The 18875-nt window shown below is 36.4% G+C and overlaps 1 long non-coding RNA gene across 1 annotated transcript in view; it reads left to right on the top strand.

Moving 5' to 3' along the window:
* Window positions 1-18875, top strand: part of LOC126944160 (uncharacterized) — a 66341-nt gene that overhangs the window by 15833 nt on the left and 31633 nt on the right. Inside the window, exon 2 of the long non-coding RNA XR_007721964.1 lies at window positions 10819-10890. This is a non-coding gene — a long non-coding RNA (uncharacterized LOC126944160). The remainder of the gene's footprint in view (window positions 1-10818; window positions 10891-18875) is intronic.

The raw sequence follows: 18875 nt of genomic DNA, 5'->3' as shown, positions 1-18875 counted from the left end.
TTTTTTTTTTTTTTTTTTTTTTTGAGACGGAGTCTTGCTCTGTCGCCCAGGCTGGGGTGCAGTGGCCGGATCTCAGCTCACTGCAAGCTCCGCCTCCCGGGTTTACACCATTCTCCTACCTCAGCCTCCCGAGTAGCTGGGACTACAGGCGCCCGCCAACCCGCCCGGCTAGTTTTTTTGCATTTTTTTAGTAGAGACGGGGTTTCACCGTGTTAGCGAGGATGGTCTCGATCTCCTGACCTTGTGATCCGCCCGTCTCGGCCTCCCAAAGTGCTGGGATTACAGGCTTGAGCCACCGCGCCCACTCTGTTGCCCAGGTTGGAGTATAGTCGTGCAATCTCGGCTCACTGCAACCTCCACCTCCTGGGTTCAAGTGATTCTCCCGCCTCTGCCTCCTCAGTAGCTTGGATTACAGGCGCATGTCACCATGCCCAGCTAATTTTTGTATTTTTAGTAGAGATGGGGTTTCACCATGTTGGTCAGGCTGGTCTCGAACTCCTGACCTCATGATTCGCCTGCCTAGGTCTCACTTTAAGTGCTGGGTTTATTACAAGCATGAGCCATCGTGCTCAGCCAAAAATAGGATCTAAAAGTGATATTTCTAAACAGCAGCATTATTTACGATAGCCAAGAAGTAAAAGCAATGTAAATGTCCATCCACAGATGAATGGGTAAAGACAATATGGTACATTAATACAATGAAATATTATCCAGCCTTAAAAAATTAGGAATTCTGCTACAACGTGGATGAAACTTGAGGACAATACGCTAAGTAAAATAACCCAGTCCCAAAAGGACAAATACTGCATGATTTCACTTACATGAGATATTTAAAGTAGTCATACTCTTAGGAACATTAAGTAGAATGATGACTGCCAAGGTCTGGAAGAGAGGGAAATGGGGAGTTCATGTTTAGTGGATACAGGGTTTCAATTTTGCACGATGAAAAATTTCCAAAGATATGTTGCACACCAATGAGCATACATTAGCACTACTGAAATGTACACTTAACATGGTTACATTGGTAAATTATGTTTTATAAACTAAAAAAGAGAAAAACATAATCATTATTAAAATGGATTTAAGTATTTGTTTATTCAAAAAGTATAAAATGTAAAACATGTATTTTTGCCAAATAATATGCAATATGGTTTTTTTTTAAAGAAACCCCATGCTACTTTCCATTATTTATGCCAATAATATGCAATATTGGCCTCCCAGCACTTTGGCAGGCCAAGGTAGGCAGATTATGAGATCAGGAGTTCGAGACCAGCCTTGGCCAATATGGTGAAGCTCCATCTCTACTAAAAATACAGAAATTAGCCAGCCGTGGTGGTGTGCATCCGTAGTTCCAGCTACTCGGGAGGCTGAGGCAGGGAGAATCGCTTGAACCCAGGAGGCAGAGGTTGCAATGAGCCGAGATCACGCCACTGCACTCCAGCCTAGGTAACAGAGTGAGACTTCGTCTCAAAAAAAAAAAAAAAAAAAAAAAAATGCAACATATTAAAACAGGTATAATGGCATATGTAAAGATTGGAAATGTGATTTCTTCACTGGTCAAATTTGGAATATGGATTCTTCAATTAAAATATTCCTAAGGATACTATCATTTTAAATGTATCATCAGTTTGTATAACTCATATATTATCTTCCCTCCAATGATGTAAATAATCAGCAGCAGAGAGAATGCACAAGCATATTCTTTGGTTTGCTCATCAGAAAAAAAAAAAACCTGAATCATTTTGTTTATCTATTACTCACTACATGAGGATCTTCAGAAGACTCGAATGCCTGGATGTTTCTTAAATGCTAAATTAAGAATTTCTGAAAGAATTATATCTGTGGCTTTGCTACATGCTCATGGAAGTTCTGGGGTTCTAGCTTATTTTTGTTAATCATTCAAAGCAGGGCTGTGTGTAAACGTGTGTAATGTAAACATAATCTCTCTTCGATGGCTTGTTTAGACTCTACTTAGAGTAGACTGAGAGGTGTGTCACATTCCAGGACACCGGTAGGAAGCTATGGAAGGCTCTGTGTGAACAGCCTGTTCTCTGACAACTCCGGCATGCTTCTGTCTTCCTGAGTTCCTCATGTCCCCTTTGGTACATCTAAAAATCCAGCTGGCTTACAACTTTCCGATTCAATCATAGAGTGATTTACTTGAGGAGTGTGGTTCAGAGTGCACAGTCAAGAATTAGATTTCAACTGAAGGCAGAAATAATTTCATAATAAGTGCTTTTCAACTATGCAAGGGAAGTTATTGCAAAGGGTACTGTGAAAATGCTTCTTCAGCAGTCCAAGTAAGATGCAAAGAAATCTCTTAGGGAAGGTGAAGTGTTTGGAGAAACATTTCTTTCATCTTGCAAACCATATTTTACAATAGGGTAGTTTTCCTCTGGTAAACTCTCTCACAGGAGATTAATGACCTCATTTAAAGAAAGTCAGAGAGAGAGAGAGAGAGAGAGAGAGAAACAAAGAAAGATACAAAAAGACAAAAAAAGACATAGATGCACAAAATACCACAATTTTGCTTTTTGTTTTTCCTACGTACACATACATCAGGTAAGTTGTCTTTGACATTTCAAACACAATATAATTATCTGCGTGTCAAATAAGTTAAACGACCCTTAATCACTCATTATTATGCACTCTTTAATATATCACCTAGTCACTCTTTAGTACCAGCAAGATCAATATCTTGAGAGTTTTTGTGCTACTGTACAAAATTTCAAGTTGCTTAAAGATTAGCTATTTTCCTTGCTTGGTAAGTGTTAATTCATATTCCTTATTTAGAAAGTAATAAGTTAATGATTTTAAAACACATCTTCAATATGAATTGATGGAAATGTCACACATAATAGAATACTCATCCCTCTGCCACAAATGTAGAAAATGCAATCATTCACCTTTAGTTGTTATAAACCAGTGTCCTGTCATTCAGCTCAGGTACCCAGAGGTCATTTCATATTTCATAAAGTGACCTCATGATTTATAAACCCTGTGAAAAAAAGAGTCATAATTCTGTTTTGTCTATGTCTCCAACAGCACAAAATCCTCTAATTTCCTACAGTGAATTTGCATACAGTCGTACCATGTTTTGGCTGTAAATATGTATACACGCCTCATCAGAATGGGGATCTCGATAAGTGTTACTGGTATTTTTCTCATACAAACAGGTTGCTCTCTTCAGTGCGCTCTTTTCTTTCTCTTGTCAAGGCTTCTGCGAGCATCTGTCATTATTTCAACATCTGGAGGAGCAGATAAGCTGTTCCAATTGGAACATTGCAGTCAGCAACTTTCTCCAGGAAACTAAATTTGTCACTTCTGCAAAGCATTTGTCTCTTGCCAGCTTTTGACTTCCTATCCCCAGGCCAAACCAAAAAAAAATCAGGCCTCCAAGTTTGTGAGGCTGCTGTGCTATGGACTAATTCAGCTATGGAATAAAAGATGACAAAGGGTGGAAAGATCATGATTAATTCAAATTAATTTCTAGAACAGCAGGAAACCTATCTAAATATGATATAAAGATTTAATCTTAACTTGATGCCTCTCCAGCCATTACACATGACTTTCTTCTTAAAGAAATATTGAATGCTATATATACATTTTCCCCTGACAATTGCTTGTAGACTTATGGTTTCTCTTTGATTTGAGGAACAGGTCGTATTTTCAAATTAACCAGAAAATGGCCAGTTACTCATATGGAGGGTGATATGAAATAAATTCACAAACTAACTACCCATTTCTTATTTTAATCATTCAATTAGAGTGACAATTAAATTGCACAAACATAAAATTATGTTAAAGCAAATCTGATCATATCTCATTCCTTCTCTAATCAATAATCTTCACTGAAGTCCTTTGCCCAGAGAACATCTTGATGCTTTATGAGCTTGTAAAGGTGTGTTATCTTCTGGCTCTTGCTTGATTCTCCAGTCTTGTGTTTTATTCCTACCCTGCCCTCTGACCACTTGAAATTCTCTGTATTATTCCTTCTTGAGAATGTGTAGGTTGTTTCCATTTCCAAGATGCTTCAACTGCCCAGGTGTTTCTCAAGATCTCTGTGTGCAAATTAGCGGGGGGAGTCTTGTTAAAAGGCAGATTTGGAGTTAGTAATTGTGGAGTGGAACCTGAGGCTGTGTGTTTATAACAATCTTCTAGGTGATGGGAATACTGCTGAGACCTGTAATACACTTTGAGTAGCATGGTCTCTGAGCTCTGGTTTTCAATCAGTGGGTGATTTTGTTCCCCAGTGTCATTGGGAAATACTTGAAGATACTTTATGTGTCATAACTTTGGTTCTTACTGGCATCTTGTAGATAGAGGCCAGAGATATTGCCAAATATTTCACAATGGCCAGCAGAGTCAACCAGGACAAAGGCTTACTCAGGCCAAAATGTTAACAGTGTGAAAATGAAAATCCTTGATCTAGAAAACATGTAGTTTTCAGAAACCAACTCAGCCATTGCCTCTTCTCTGAAGTCCCTAATCTCACCTAAGCAACCCTGATTGTTCCTGGCTTCCTCTGTCTATTCGACTCCTCACCCCCCACACACCAAATCCAGTATTCTCATTGTTTACCTGCTCTATGATAAATTACTTCTTTATCATGCTTCATTTGCCTTAAATGTGTAAGCATCTTGAGTGCAATTATTGTATGTGTCATAGTAGACAGCAACTTTATTTGTTCCATTGTCAATTTTAGGACACTTATTTATTTGATTCAAATCAGGTGTTTAAAAAAAGATCATTAATGTTTTCAAAATGCAATTTAGCAATGACAACAAGAAGCAAAACAAGGTGTCATTTTGCTTAATCTATTGATATCACAGAAGAATCTACTGTTTCTGTAAGAGTTGAGGAAAATGAGTATTCCAGCTGTTCATAGGAATGTAATCTGGTTCACTATTACTCAGAGGTAAATTGTAAATAGTCTTTAAAACACACTGTTCTTTGACTTCTCTTGAACAGGTTACTTTTCACCAGTAAACTTGGAACCTAATAAGTCTATTGACTTAGAGAAAGAATTCTTATCCATGAGTATGTGCTAGGGACCCTAACTTCAAAAGGGGGAAATAGTGCACCTAATTTAACATTTTTTATGCTTCACGTAGGAAACAAATCATAGAATCATTATCAATACAATTTGCCATTTCTGGCCACCAAAAATATTTTTCAATCTTATTATACTGTTTTAAATACATTGAAATATTACTTATAATAATAAAGAAACTAACGATAATGAAGAAAATAATAATAAGAAAAAAGCTACAAGTATATTTTATTTAATTAATGGGGAAGCACTTTTTTATCATTATAAAAATACTTCAATAATTGTATTTCAATATAATTAACTTTTCTTGTAGTTCTGTTTCTTGACTTGAAAATATTGTTTATTGTTCTAATAGTTGACCCATAGGCTGCAAGGCAAAACAAAATTAAGAGTGAAAACTCTATCCCAATTCAATACTTCAAACCCTATCAGTTTGAATAATTTATATGTCTGAAAACAGTATTTCATGTCTATGCTTTTATTTTTATGTAGAAATTTATTAAAATTCTCTGTCATTGGGTATTCAGAAAACACTGTGTAAGGTCTATCCTACAAGACAAGTGAAATACATAACATGCTGTATTCGTTTTCTATTGCCACATAAGAAATTACGCCAAATTTACTGACTGAAATCAACACACATTTATTATCTTACAGTTCTGAAAGTCTGAGGTCTGATTCATACCGCATTGCAATACAATCAACCTGTCAGCAAGCTGCATTCCATTCTGGAGGCTGTAGAGGAGCATCTGTTTCTGGCTCATTGAGCTGTTGGCATAATTCCGTTCTGGAAGGGTGGTGGGAACGAGGTCCACAGTTTTCCTGCTGCTTGTAAGATGAAGGCCATTCACTGCTCTCCTTGGCTAATTGCCCTTCCTCCATTTTCAAAGTGATCAATAGCAAGTCCAGTCTATTTCATATCACATTCTTCTTCTTCCATCATTTTTCCCTTTTAAAAACTCATGTTATTAGGGTAATCTCCCCATCTCCAGATCTGTACACTTCATTTAACTGGAAAGTTCTCTTTTGTCGTAGCATATTTATAGGTTCTGGACATTGGGAAGTGATTATCCTTGGGGAAACAATATTCTGCCTGTAACACAGGTCCTATATATAGATATAACCCTATGTCAAACAGTTTACCAGATTTTACCCATTCTTATCATTAGACAACATTTTGCGAGCAAATTAGTCTGGACACAACTAGCCCAGGTGCCTAGAAATATTTCACAATGACTAGAGCATCCTTTATCTTCAAATTTTATTTATACCTTATAATTATTAAGTGAAGATACCTGAATCATATGTCCACCAATGAAGATTAAGTACATTTTATTGTAAATAAATATAATCTATGTAGAGCTATTATAATCAGCTCTACTGCAAAATTCTTACTGAAAAGAGGATGAAAAAGTCTTTGCCAATATTCTTAAGTTTCCTTTCTAAACCATCTTTTTCTAACTTCCATTAAAAAATTCTATATGCTGCAGGTATCAAATTTTAAGTATGACACTGTTAAGACTTCATGCAAATTGAGTCGTTTTCTCCAAAAATCTCAGAGTGCTATTATTTGCTTCCTTAGGTACACCTTCTCAGCATGTCAGCCACCCCCCACGCTTTTTTTTTTTTTAAGATGAGGGCTATTTCTCAAGATAGATATGTTGAAGGAGAATATCTTAAAGATGGGATTTTTTGGTAGGTGATAACTACTGAGTCACATATTTTCTTGCACACCTGTGTCAGAAATATTTTAGTTGAAAAAATATAACCTTCAACTATTTTCTTTCTCTCTCTTTGCCTTCATAACTTGGTATAGTACTGAGATTTTTCATACTGCTTCTTCATATTGATTCATCACTTATAAGACTGCAGCAAAAATGAAAAAAATGTGGATTTTCAAAGTCAGATTAGTGCTTAAAATTTAACACTACCAATTACTAGCTTGCACAATTAGTTAAATTGAGAGTCAATTCAATATTATTATCTCTAAATTTGAGATAATACATATTTGTAAGATTTGACAATTGGGGAATATTCAGAACGCCCACAGATACCAAAATTCACAAATGCTCAAGTCTCTCATACAAAAATTATGTATTATTCGCATGTAACTTACATACATCCTCCCATGTACTTTAATTATCTTAGATTATTTATAATACCTACTACAATATAAAGACTATTAATGTTTAATAGCATTTAAAAAACAAATAGTTGTTATGTGTTTATTTGTCTTATTTTTTATTTTTTTCTGAGTATATATTATCTGTGCTCATTGAATTTGTGGATGTAGAACCTGCAAATATGGAAAGTCAACTGAATCTGATAATAGATGTAAATTATGAAGGAGAAGTCAGTGCGGGCCTGGAGTTGATACTCGAGATTATTTAAACTCCAAAATATCGCATTCCATAATGTGTATCTTTTTTTAAAACCAGTTCCACTACAAATTATATTGGCAATACCTTTGCTAATTCTTAAATGCTTTGATCATTTCTCTAATACTTTTTGACTTGGATCAAACTCCTACGGGGTCTGGTCTATGCCTAACATTTCTAAATTTTATTCACAGTCTATTTAAAATTATATTAGACAGATATTAGAATTACCAGCTATAAACTTTACAAATAAGCAAACTAAGATTCAGTGAAATGAAGTAACATTTTCCAGGATAGGAAAGCTACTTGCTGGCAAAGCAAGAGCTGAAACACAATTCTAACTCACTGAGAAGTTCCCCTTTGAACACACTATTAAAAAAAAAAAAAAAATTCAGGCCTGGGCGTGGTGGCTCATGCTTGTAATCCCAGCACTTTGGAAGATTGAGGCGAGTGGATCACGAGGTCAGGAGTTCGAGACCAGCCAGGCCAATATGGTGAAACCCCATCTCCACTAAAAATACAAAAATTAGCTGGGCATGTTGGTGCGTGCATGCCTGTAAGTCCCAGCTACTCGGGAGGCTGAGGCAGGAGAATCACTTGAACTGGGAAGGCGGAGGTTGCAGTGAGCCGAGATCGCACCATTGAACTCCAGCCTGGGCAACAAGAGAGAAACTCCATCTCAAAAAAATAAAATAAATAAAATAAAATAAATAATTTTATTAGTAATCACATATGGTTATTTTTTTATTTGTCAAGCAATTTTGAAGATACAAAACCCACAATAGAATAATGAGGCTCATATGAATAGGACATATTGTAGTAGATAATTTGTTTTAAAAAAATTTTTAATCACAACGTAAGATATGTTCCCTGAGTTTTTATCCATCATTAGCACAAAGACATTATTATCATTCCAGCAGTCCTGGGACAAACTGTTAGAGTGATTTTACCTAAAACCAGGACACATAGGAAATGGAGCTTAGTAAACATTTGAGTTACATACCATAATTGAAATAATATATTCTAGATTAAAAGAGATTAATGAAGACAAAAAAAAACTAACAAGTTTTGACAGATCATGAAATAAAGATTAAGCCTAAACAATGTCTGAAGAAAGGATGTGTAAGCAATGATAATAAATAATATTGACAGTAACAATAATCATGGTAACAACCAATACTATATGTAATGCTTACTATGTGTCAATCACTGATATAAAAATATGACTATTTCTATCAGCGCTTACCACTACACTATGAAATAGACAATATTATTATTTTCATTTTATAAACATAGACCAAGACAGTGAAAGACATAGAGAGTACGTACATCGGCCAAAGTTTTGACTAGTTTTAAATAAACGAAATCAACATCATGAGAATTATTACCCTTAATCAGTATGTTCTATGCAATATGAAAAGAATAAAGCCCTATAGCAAGCATGTGCAGTGTTCAGTGTGGAGAGAAAATGAATCTTGGAAACACAAATACCCTCAGCAGAGTTACATGCAGAGTGGTCCAATAGGCCCTAAATACTTTGAATGAATTTTCCATTTCCTTTTGCTCATAAACGCCCGAACACTGAAAAATAGTGAGTAGGTAACAGTTCATATTTAATTGAGAAAATACTACCCTGGCTGTCAATGGCTACCTAGCCAACATAGAGGTAATATATTGATAAACATTTCTTGGGGGTTTTTTTGTTGCTTTTTTGGGGGTTTTTTTTTTTTTTTTTTGGTTTTTTTGAGATGGAGTCTCGCTCTGTCACCCAGGCTGGAGTGCCGTGGCGCAATCTTGGCTCACTGCAAGCTCTGGTTCCCAGTTTCACACCATTCTCCTGCCAAGAAGCTGGGACTACAGGCGCCCACCACCACACCCAGCTAATGTTTTATATTTTTTAGTAGAGGCGGGGTTTCACCATGTTAGCCAGGATGGTCTGGATCTCCTGACCTTGTAATCCACCCTCCTCAGCCTCCCAAGGTGCTGGGATTACAGGCATGAGCCGCCACACCCGGTGATAAACATTTCTTGAACACTAATCCAAAGATATATACACATATATATGTGTATGTGTATATATATAGTGTGTGTATATATATGTATAATTTTATGGTTCTTAATGTCTTTGTACATTGTGTGTGTTGTCTTTTTTTTTTTTGAGATGGAGCCTTACTCTGTCGCCAGGTTGGAGTGCAGTGGTGCGATCTCAGCTCAGTGCAACCTCTGCCTCCAGGGTTCAAGTGATTCTCTCACCTCAGCCTCCCAAGTAGCTGGGGTTACAGGTGCCCACCACCGGCCTGGCTAATTTTTGTATTTTTAGTAGAGATGGGGGTTTCACCATGTTGGCCAGACTGGTCTCGAATTCCTGACCTTCTGACCCACCTGCCTCGGCCTCCCAAAGTGCTGGGATTATAGGCGTGAGTCACCGCGGCTGGTCCTTTTTAAAATATATTGGTATTTATGTACAATGTTGTGGTATGAAAACTTTCTTAGAAGTAAAATTCTGGAAATGGCTTATAAGAGGATTTTATTTTTCAATTTTGAACTGTCCTGATGGAATCCTACAAAATTATATTGGTCAAAGGACACTTGAATAAAGTATCCTCAAAAATTATCTATGTTTATTGGGTGAAAAGTGCCCCCCCCAAAAAAATTAGGGACACATACCTACAGAATATGTGGGATATAAAACTTATGTCATTAATAAAACCCTCCTGGTCTACATTTTTGAATACTACTCCTACATGACAAAGTAGATTATTCAGAATGTTATAAGTCTGTGGAATATTTGAGTCACAGTGTACACTAGCCACAGCTTAAGCGGCCAAAAAGAAAAAAAAAATTAGAAAGAAGCCTGTTAAGTCTAGGAGATTCAATTTGTACAAGAATTCCTTCTTGGGGAACCACAGGTAAAAGTAGAAAATGAAATAAAATACGAATTACAAAAGGGGAATGCCAAAAGCAGTTTATGACTCGCTGTAGTAAACAGTCCTTTAGCCATGCTCAAATTGTTCCCTTTCTCTTTAGCGTTTTTTAAACCAGCAAAAAAGATTGGTAAAGGAACTTTGGAAGTGAGAGCTGTTTGCACTAATGAGTCTCCTGATGCTGTCCCAGTGATGGGCATGGCAGAATTCCATCAATAAAACATTAAGATAAAGGACCCACGACCCTTCAGGTAGCAGCCAAATCTCATTCCAGGGACTTGCATTTTGTGTCAATTAAAGAATAGACTTCAAGAGGTGAAATTCACTTTACTCAGGCTTGTGGGACACCTCTGGCAAACATTAGCACAACAATCGCCATCTTTTTTGCAATTCTCAGGTCTGTGTGCAATGACCATCTCTCTCATTTCTCACTGGTGTACTGTTGTTCTAATTTACTCACCAGGACTTGCATTTACATCCTAACTGAGCTTGTTGGACACTGAAATGGAGTAAGACACAAGCCATTTTCAAACCTGTAAGTATTTCCTCTCTTTATAAGTAAGCCTCAATTCATTTTTTTTCTTTGCTTCCATCAGGAGAGTTTCAAGACAGCTCTGTGAGGTAAGATAATTTTTTTTTTTTTTTAATGAAACAATGCTTCTATAAGTAAATTTAAATTCTGGGTGCCTTCCAGGGCAATCTCTTTCTCCAATGTTTGGTTCTTGAATTTCAGGAAAACCAACAGTGTAAAAAGTAGTAGGGCCACCCACTCATTCCGATTTTTTTTTAAATTTGTTACAGCAGCAAATTATTCTATAATGTAAATATTAGAATGGAATTTGCAGTGAACATTGGTATCTTTCTTCATTTCTCATTACACTTAAATTAACTAAAGGGTTTTTGTTTAAAGCATCCCTTCTCTTGAGGAAAATGTAGGTAGAATTATAAAATCTTGTGATTTTACATATGGGACTTTCTTTCACTTAATTTGCATTAAGCTGCCACATTTATGTCTTTAAAGAATAAACAAATTTACATTTTTGCATACAACTTGCCTCATCAGAAAAAGCTTTAATATTCAGATATGTGTAATTTGTCTTTGCTGTCACATTAGTTTAGGATGTGATTTACCTGCCTTTTCTAAGATATTTAAGTTATACCATGATTAAATAAACATGAAGGTGATAGACCAGTGGAACATTTTAATCTCAAGAAGAAAACAGATGCACAAATGTTAGACAGCACCCCGCTCCCACTCACCCTGCAATATACCAAATTCAAGTATTGCCCATGATAATATTCAACCTCCACCCTGTTCCCCAGAGGCATGGCACTGCCAGGAGCAACCTCTAACTAGCAATAGGTCCTATTACCTCTGACACTTCCAAAGGCCCGGTCACCATAAGCAAGCTCGTGTTTTCTCTCTTGCCTGATTGCTCCAGTTACAAAACAATGTGAGACTTGGGAACTTTAGAGCAAGAAACAGTGCCTTTGTTATCACCTCTATTTTACATGTGATGGAATGCATTTCATCTAAGCACCAAAGATGCCGAGTAATTTATCTGAGTTGAATAGTCATTTGGGGCAGAACCGAGTTTAGAAAATGTATTTCCTAATTTTCAGAATAGAACATCTTCTAATATATTGTTCCGTGTTTTTGAAATTTAGAAAAATGATTAGATTAAATGATTTTTTTGTGAGTGGATTAGAGACCTGAGCAGGATGTAAATAGACAATAAGAATAGAAGGCAATCTGTTAAAGACCCAAAATAGTTCTTCACAAATCAGAAGACAACACCCCTTCAGCCTCTATAATAACAGAATGTGAGGAATCTTTCCATTCAACTTCCTTTTCAGATACTAGGAAACAAAAATTTAGATTCAGGAGAATGACTTCCCCACGTCATGCCTTCAAAAAATGTTGTTTTATTGATGACCCACTCTGGGCCTTGCACATAACATATCCCCCAGTACATTAGGAACCAGAGATATCAATGCCTCATCTGTGTTTTGCTGGGAATATAGCTCTAAACAAAGTAGAAATAATTCTTGTGCTCACAGTATCTTTTGTCTAATTGAAGGAGAGAAAGAGTAAAGATGCATTTATGAGTAAATATCTACTTATGAATTATAGCTATGGTAGGTTTTAAAAAAATAATTACAAGTTGAAATGAGATATGAAGGGGGTTGCCAGAGGAGGCCTAAAGATTATGAAAAGCTAATTTTGAACAACGACAGTTGAACTAAAATTTAAATACACCTAAAAACCTAAAATTTAAATAGAAATTGGGTAGGTCAAAACAAAAGAAAAACAAAAACTTGAGTGAATGATAGGAACGTAGTCTAAGCAGAGAGAGAAAGCAATGTCAAACCTGCAAATTGTAAGGAAGACAACATAATTGAAGAAGTGTAAGAAGACAAAGAAAGCTTGAGAGTTTTGAGATAGGTGGATACTATCAGAATATATTGGTAATGAGTGCAAAGGCCAGTCTGTGTAAGACCTTATTTCAAAACTAGGTCCTTTAAGTCCCATTCCGTAGCTATGGTTTGTTAATTCGTAAAACTATTTTTCTTTTTTATGCAACATGCCATAGAAAAAATTTGGAACTCAAAGGTACTTTACATTTTCATGTATTCCACACATCAATCTGGTGCTTTTCTTGCAAACTTTCATTTTGATTGTGTAATCAAAACTATTGGCAGATATGGCCAGCTAAGTAGAGTCAAGGAAATTACACTACATTACATCAAAACATGACGCTCTCAGCCAGCATACAGTCCCTTATCATCAAACAGTTTGCAGTGAGCATATATTTTGCAAGTTTCACCATCTCAATCTGTATTTGCCCTCAAACCTTCCTCAGGCTCTGTCTACACTGTCAAATTCAGAGTTGAGCAATCACCCTGGGAAAGGTATCAATGGAGACAGTTTAGGTCAAATGAGTCCCCTTTTCCCAGATTCTACTCTATAATAGCCTCATGTCTCCTCTTCAATTTGCCTGCATAAACAGAGCCTTAGGGCAACTGTGAGACTAGCAGGTACTCTAAACGTGCCTCAAATAATATTACAGATTTTGAGGTCTTGTCTACAAAGCATATTTGACCCATAATATTTCAACACTGAAAGAGAGGAAAGAAAGATTCTATTCTAATTTTGTTTTGTTATATTTGAAGAAACTGAGGCTTATTCAATCATTAGTGCTATTACATGGTAGCACAGAGACACTCCTTGGAGGGAGCAGAACTGAATACAAATAGTCTGGCCCTTGATTCAGAGGGTTTTCCCTGCGCTTCAGTACATTGTGACTGGGATCCATTCATTCCAACAACCATTTAGCAAGTACTTAATATTTTCCAATACCTGTAGGGCTTCTGCAAGACGAATAATCAAAGCGAATCATAGTTTATTTCAAGCAGGAATTGTGCTCAGTGATTTACGTGTAATTCTTCTAATTGTCACACTATGGTTAGGCAAGAGAAAGGATTATTAACCCCATTCTGTATAAGAAGAGAATGAAGATTTAATGTTTAAATACCTTTTCTTGAAATGACACACCTGTTTGGGTGGAGGATAAAATTTCATCCCTAGCCTGAAGTCTTAAGCATTATGCTATTCTGTCTCACAAGTAATGATTTGGGTGTTATATGGGGAAAATAATTTTAACTTATATATTTAATTTAATCAATATTTTCTGACTCCTGCTATGCATTTGGGATTATGTTTCTTGCTGAGGGTGCTGTGTGGGAAATAATACACATAATTCTAATGTTTATAAAGTGTATCAGTCCAGTAGGTGAGAACTACATTTAAAAATTATTAAGTACTAAGAATACTTTTAATTGTATTTTAATTGTAATCTGAAGTACTAAGGATTAACGGGAGGCACTGTAAAACAGGATAACAACTCAAACAGTGGTGCCCAGGAAATTGTTGTCGAGATCAGGCTTAAGAGTTGACAACATGAAAGCGAAGTGAAGAAAATTAGAGGTAGAAAGAACAAGGGTGGGTGCAAAGGTGTTGGATTGAAAAACAGCTGGATGCATTCCAGGCATAGAAACGATCAATGTGATCCCAATGTATCAAACAAAGGGACCAGTGCTGCAAAATTGGCTGAAGAAAAAGACAAGGCATAGCCACTGAGAGATTTAGGTCCTTCTAGAAAATGTGATGTGACTAAGGGAAATTTTAGTGGGACGGTACCATGACAGGATTTACGTTTTCAGAAGAATATCTTGATTTTTATGCAACAGAGATTATAGAGGTGCAAGAGTGAAACATTCCAAGTGGTGACATTTCATTCACTGACTGCCATATTGGCAACGTGGAGTACAAATAGAGAAGGGCACGCATGTTTGACAAGGCTGCAGAAATCACTGCCATTTAAATATTGTGGAAAGAATGGGGCGTGTTTACTCTTGAAAAAGAGACCAAGGGGAAAGCAGGCCTTTTTAAAGAGAGAATAGAAACAATGAGATGAATTTCCAAGGAGACATATGTCAACTCAGTATGTCAGAGTCATTATTATATGGAGAGATAGTCAACGATATAATAGTCAGTTCTCTGCCCCTGAATATATTCAAGGAGACTTTACATGTTTTTATTTATTGGATATTGTAGAGCTGATGCCATTACTGGAAGGAAGTTTTGGGCAAGGTGTGCTCCTGTAAAATTGAATGCTAAGATCCTTCCTTTGCTTTATAAAGCTGAATTTTGAGCAACCTATTACTAGAGATGAAATAGCATAATTTGTTTCTGTGTATAATTCTGATGAAATTGTTAAATCTTATTTACAATGTGAGGGCCTACCTACCTTCAGAAACTTGCATGAATTTTTTGGCACAAAAGTTATGACTGCTCATGCCTGTAATCCCAGCACTTTGGAAGGCCGAGGCGGGTGGGTCACGAGGTCAGGAGTTCAAGACCAGCCTGGCCAAGATTGTGAAACCCCTGTCTTGACTAAAAACACAAAAATGAGCTGGGCATGGTGGCAGGCGCCTCTAATCCTACCTACTCAGGAGGCTGAGGCAAGAGAATCACTTGAACCCAGGAGGCGGAGGTTGCAGTGAGACCAGATTGTGCCATTGCACTCCAGCCTGGGTGACAGAGTGAGACTCCATCTCAAAAACAAAAAACAAAACAAAACAAAACAAGTCATGACTGACTCAATTCAGCTGGGTATCTGCCTGTAAGTGGTAACCAGCCACATAACAGCATAAACTGTGTGTAAAGAGCTTCCATTTAAAAAGATTTGCCACTCTTTGTTTCTATTCTACCAGTGATTATGCAAATAGCAAGACTGAAAATATTTTTATTATTAGTTGTAAAAATAACATGAAATATTATCTAGAAACTCAAATGCAAAGTAAATGTTTTCTCCCTGTGCTTTGGTTCAGTTTTCATAAGCTCTTTCACTTGGTCTATCACAGACTCACAGACTTCAGTGTGCCCTTCCGTCTCTGTCCCGTTTTCTCTACTATGCCCTACTCCTCCTTCCTCCTTATAACTGCTAGTGTGATCTTTATTATGCATACCTCTCCTGTGCTTTCCACATGTTTAAGATACGCATACACAGTAAATTTGTTTTCATTGCTGCAAAGTAAAGCTTATATAGTTTTACCTTGATATAAATTTTCTTTTATTATTTTAATATCATGTACTTGATCATTCTCCCATACATCCTTTTTTTACTTATTACAATGTATTCAAGTTACTATGAACTGCTTTTTATTTATTTTTCAAACAAAGAAGCAGTGATTATTATATTTCAGATATGTAGGTTATACATATACTGTAATATGCCTGTATAAATATCTATATTATTATTGATATATCTACATATAGATATATTGTATTCATCATATAGACAGATATTTATATATTATTATTAGTCTCAGTTATGGTAAGAACAATGGCTGACATTTGGGGATCTGACATAAAGCAAGCACTCTAATAGGTAATCTACATATGTGACTTGCAATTTTTTAAATTCATTTATTTATTCAACATATATTTGTTACAGGACACTCTTACGCATTAATCCAGGAATTTGGAATAGTGCAATGAACAGAACAGATAATGTCCTTGTTTCAAGGAACTTATATTCCAGCTAGTCACAATATTAAATTTTACAGAGATAAGTATTATTCAATATTAATTCCCTCTCTCTTCTACTTTTCTTCTTATTCTAAGTCCTACATAAATATAATTTGCCTTAGGAAAAATAAAGCATAAATAAACACGTTTTCTCCATATGTGCCCCCAATGAAAATTCAATGCTTAAATAAGAAACACATCTTAATATGTCTATTAAGGAATGTTACAGCTGCCAGAACAGAAATGGGTTTCTAACCTTGTTTTGATTCAGTAACCTACATTGTCAAGGAGATATGCCAATTGGACTGTATCTTTGAAGCTTTGCCTCCACCATCTGTATTCACTTTAATGTCATGCCATCAATGTGTCTCTTCAAGTGGAGACCATCTTATTCTTAATATAGTCAGGTAGCAAAGAGTGCTTTTCATTTTGGGAAATGCAAGAAGTGCAAGATGGGGGACTTTCTGGGTTGTGGAAAAAAGTCCAAGGGAAACCCCTGGTGAGCCTGTCAAAGGCAAAATGTAAGGAGATGTGAGAAAGTGCCACATGTTATCCAAAAGGAGGACGAGTGATTGGCAAGGTCAGGCTATTTGCAGAGATAGCATTTGGGCCCAGTTCGATTGAAACTTGAAAGCTGAGATAAGTCAAAGGGCTGTGAGAGTGGGAAATTTAAAAAAGAGTCAAGGTTTTCCTTATGGTAACTTGGTAAGAAAAAGAATCACTTATGTTAAAGGAATTATGCAAGTGGAAAGAGAATTATAAAAGGAATCTTAGTGTATAGTCCCTAGAATACATTAAAAACACAACAAATTATATAAGTTAATAGAAAGATTAATTGTGAATGTGTGCAAGGGTTGGGATTGTATTTCCAAAATATCCAAAGAGAGACTAACCAGTTAATGTTAATAATTGCTTTTTAAAAATCTCACCAGGCAGTGCCTGTCAAACTGTGATCTTTGAACAGTTTCAATCAGAATCACTTGATAAACTTTTAAAACAAAAATGCAGCTCCCCGGCCATTTTCTTGCCTGCTCCACCCACATATGCCGGGGTGGGGCTTGTTTTAGCAAGTTTCCGGGACTGAGGAATGGCCTTCTTCCTTTAATCAAGAGAGGTATTTTTTCCAGAATCTCATCTGTGTCTTCACAGCTTAGTTGTGCTTATTCTTCTCCTCGGCTGCACATGTGCCTCTTGTTGAGTTTCCACTGTAGACTGCACACTCCAGCCACACTGACATGCAGATTGACACCAGACTCTACATCTTCCACCTTCCACGACGTCACATGTTTCTTCTTTGCCTGCAATATGATGCAAATATCTCTCCTTTCCTTTTACCTGACTAATTTCCGTCTTTCTTTCAAACTCAACCTAGAGTCACTTTCTCTGGGAAGTATGTGATGAGTATCCCAGGTGCTATGTTAGGCAGCCTTGTCCTGTGCTTCCCAAGCTTTTGGTGGCTGTAACTATACTTTTCATCTTAGGGTGCACTAATCCATTTACATGTTTTATAAAATTTATTTTGGAATTCCTGTGAAGGGTAGGTTTGGTCTTAGGCAAAATGCTAATCAGTAACCTCATGTAGTGTCTAGTGAGGAAGATCAAGAGCAAACAATTACAATAAAGTGAAATGATTGACATGATAGGAGAAATGCAAGACCCTATAAGACAATACCATGGTATCCCAAATCTGATAGACTTGTCTGTTGCATAGTTCAAAACTTACATGACTGCAGCCCTCCAGAGGCTATTGGTTGCTTGTCTTCCAATTTCTGCATATGGCCTAAATTGAGCATTCTTCCACAATCTCAATAAATTCTGCAGCCATTGCTAGAGTAGTCTCTTCTCCAGTTGAAGGAATTATAGCACCCATCTATTTTGTACTTAGCATTGACTATGTGCTTTCAGTAAGAATGGGCAAAAACAAACAGAAAATACAAAAGCCATATTGGCCTTGGTCTTGGGTTAATTATGTACACTAATTACGATAATAGCTGCTGAAATACATAGATTATTTAATTTATGTCAGTCCTTAATGTGCATTATGTCACCTGAACCTCCCATCATTCCTATAGAGTAGTTTGTGATATTAATCTCCATTTTACAGATGAGGAAACTAAAGTTCCAATAAATAGACCCATTTGTATATAGTCACAGAGTAATGCAAATATAAAAATGTCAAACTCATAGAATCAGAGTGTAGAATGGAGATGTCCAGGGGCTCCGGGGGGTGTGGAGGTGGGGATGGGAAAATGTTAATCAAGGGTACAAAATTTTAGACAGGATGAATAAATTCTGGAGATCTAGTGTACAGTATGGTGACTATAGTTAATAATTTATTCTATATTTGAATATTGCTAAGACAGTAGATCTTAAATGTTCTTACCACAAAAAATCATAAGTATATAAGCTAATGGAGATGTTAACTT

This window comes from Macaca thibetana, chromosome 20 (genome assembly GCF_024542745.1).
Source record: "Macaca thibetana thibetana isolate TM-01 chromosome 20, ASM2454274v1, whole genome shotgun sequence".
Taxonomy (NCBI): Eukaryota; Metazoa; Chordata; class Mammalia; order Primates; family Cercopithecidae; genus Macaca; species Macaca thibetana.
This window is presented reverse-complemented; position numbering and strand designations above follow the sequence as displayed.